This window comes from Lemur catta, chromosome 9 (genome assembly GCF_020740605.2).
Source record: "Lemur catta isolate mLemCat1 chromosome 9, mLemCat1.pri, whole genome shotgun sequence".
In the NCBI taxonomy this organism is placed as follows: Eukaryota; Metazoa; Chordata; class Mammalia; order Primates; family Lemuridae; genus Lemur; species Lemur catta.
This window is the reverse complement of record NC_059136.1, coordinates 67,392,175-67,395,827: the sequence shown is the minus strand read 5'-3', so window position 1 is coordinate 67,395,827 and position 3,653 is coordinate 67,392,175.

Below are 3,653 nucleotides of genomic sequence, written 5' to 3'. Positions count from 1 at the left end.
GCTTAAACATTTTCAACACAGGTGAATAGTTTATGTAACTAATTATTGTTCCAAATAGAAATATATTCAAGTTTACCTTGAGATGACATTCTAGAATATGGGTCAAACCCAATACTCTTGTAATAAATGACTTCAATCCTTTAAGCATTTTGTCCCCAGCTTGACATTCTAACTCCTTCAGCAATCAAATCTCATCCCTTCATGAATGTTATTTCCCAAATCATTATTAAATGGCAAGTCAATCCATTCTAACTCAAATTTTTGTGATTTGCATATCCATGCATTGAATTTCACTCTTTTATCAGTCTGTCACTTTGATAACTGTTGACACTGCATGCCCAGCCCACATGTGCACGTCTTTTGACACTTTGACTAAATGGGTAATCATTATGACATTCCTCACTTGCTTTTAGAACAACCTAAATTTTAATTCTCAAAATAACTTTATAAATCATAGAAGTAAATAATATTTATGTATCCACAGACAATACAAGCAGAAAAGCAACTTTTCAAATTACTTATGACAAATGGCTTGATATTGCATATTGCTTTTTGACAGATATCTTCAGATTATTTCACTTTAAAATTCTTAAAAATTTTTTATTTTTTTATGTTATTTCATACTATCATGGGGCTACAAACACTTTGGTTACATATATTGCCTTTACATTACCCATGTCAGAACTAGAAGTGTGTCCATCCCCCAGAAAGTGTGCACCACACCCATTGGGTATGAAATCTTTTCATTTTATTTCTTTTTATTTCTTCCTTTGTAGCCAACTAAAAGAAGTTTGATGTAGATGTATATGCCTACATTAAAAAAGAAGAACTATCTGGAATCAATAACCTAACTTTACACTTGAAGGAATTAGAAAAAGAAAAACACACTAAAGCCAAAGCTAGTGAGAGAAATGAAATAATACAGATTAATGTAAGGATAAATAAAATAGAGAATAGAAAAATAATACAGAAAAATCAATAAAACCAAAAGTTGATTCTTTGAAAAAATCAACTAAATTGACAAACTCTGAGATATACTGATGGAGAACAAAAAAGAGAAGATGCAAATAACTAAAATCTAAAATGAAATTGGAAACATTACTACTAACCTTACACAACTAAAAAGGATTATAAGACTATACTATGAATAACTGTATTCCAGAAAATTAGATAATGTAGAATAACTACAGAATACAAATTCCTCAAAACACACAAATTAGTTAATCTGACTCAAGAAGAAATAAAAAATATCAACAGACCTATATCATCACATAAAGAGATTGAATCAATAATCAAAAACTTTTCAACAAAGAAAAATCCTGGACCAGATGTCTTCCAGGTGAATCCTACCAAAGATTTAAAGAAGAATTAACACAAAGTCTTCTCAAATTCTTCCAAAAAATAGAAGAGGAGAGAATACTTTCTAATTTATTGTACAAGGCCACCATTACCTGGATACCAAAGCCATCACAAGAAAAGAAAATTACAGACAAATATCCCTCATAAATATAGATGCAAAAAATCAATCTGCAATAAAATATTAGCAAATAAAATACAAAAACATATTAAAAGTATTATTCAGCCTGATCAAGTGGGATTTATACCAGAGATGCAAGGGTGATTCAAGATAATATGATGAATTACATGGAAAATCAGTCCATGCGATATATCACATTAATACAATTAAGGAAAAAAACAAATACATGGACATCTCAATTGATGCAGAAGATGTATTTAACAAAATTCATCAAACTTTTTTTATTTCAACATATTACAGGGGTACAAATGTTTAGGTTACATATATTGCCCTTGCCCCACCCGAGTCAGAGCTTCAAGCATGTCCATCCCCAACCAGTGTGCACTGCACCCATTAGGTGTATATATACCCAACCCCTCCTCACCTCTCCCCATCTGCCCACACCCGATGAATGTTACTACTATATGTGCACTTAAGTGGTGACCAGTTAATACTAATTTGATGGTGAGTACATGTGGTGCTTGTTTTTCCATTCTTAGGATACTTCACTTAAGGGAAACAATTGTACATTTCATTGTTTTGGCAAAACAATATTTTGTAAAGTAAAGTAAAATACTAATACATATGTTAAAAATAGGGAAATACACTGAATTTTTAGATAAGTAAATTTTAGATAAGTAAAATATAGAAAATACATATGTTATTGGTAAAGAGTTTTCTATTTCAGTTTTGGTTTATTATAAAGTCAATGAATTAAAAATGTCTATGCTTCCATAGAGTATGCTATATTTCAGTATTCATGTTATAATGTGATCTTGAGGGAGAAAAAATATTCTGAAGGCCTACTGTATTGCTAAATGAAATTAGATTTGTTTCAGTGCAATATATAAGAAAACTTTTGGCTTGGGTTTCTTCCTGAACCAAGTTAACTCCACATTATACTGATTGATAAGTATAATAATGTACAGCTTTATATAACTTTTGAGCACTTGTAGAAGTTCTTATCCATACCTCTTATTGTGTCTTAATCATTTATACTCTGATATCAATAACTATTTTAAGCATGTATATTCCTTGTCTGATTTTTAATGCACTCACTAGCATGGTTTTATGTACATAATGCTGAATACATAATACTTAATCAATAAGTAGTTGTTGATTTGAATTCACCTTCTAATTCTCTTCACCAGAATACTTAAAAGAAAGACTCATCCCCCAGGCATGCAAGAAAATATATCAAGGTTACATTAATTTTGAAAGTGCTAATCTAGAATTGATTTTTAGATAATGAGGAAATATTTTATTTCTCTCAACTTTTGAAAGTATTGGATGCTCTAATTTAGTTTAGTCTACATGTTTGTATGTGCAAAGTTGATTTATTTTTTTTTTAAGTGAAGATGGGTTATAGAATTTCCCCACTAGAAGTAAGCTATATGATGGCAGTGAATTTCTTTGTCATTTTCACTGCTATATACTCAGCACTTAAAAGAGGAACTAGCAGATGTTCTATTACATTTGCTAATGGAAGACTTAAGCATATATATCTAACAGTAAAATATTATACTTCCTGTTTAAAAAAAACAGAAATATATTTAATGACAATACTCATACAATTTCACTGAAAAATGTAGAACACTGGATATCCAGACAAATTTATGTGTGCACACTCACACACACATTATTTTAAAGGAAAGGAGAAATTCTAAGATAGTGTCATGTATTATTAAGTATACTATTAGTGATTGCTTCAATCAAAATTCCAGTGCAACTCTTTTGGGACTTGACCACATTATTGTAAAGCTCAGAGGGAGTTTTCTGGTTCCATATGACTGTTTAAACTCATTTACTTCTCCTTTTATTCCTAATATCATTAAAATAAGAGAATAAGTATTTTAAAATAAGCACAGAAATATAAAGCCATTGGAAAAGTAAGATAAGCCAGAAGCATAATGGAATACCGAAGAATTTCTGATAAATATGAATTGTATAAATTAACAGTGAAACTCATCAGAACTGAGGAATTAATCTTATAAAGGCAATAAAGAAAATATCTAAAGTAATTAAAATTTCTGAGAAGAACCTTGGAATCACAAGATCAAGTCAAGCAAGTATCAGTGAAGGACTGAGTCATTTGTCATGGATGGAATGAGGTTTACAATTGCCTGACAACCTGAGA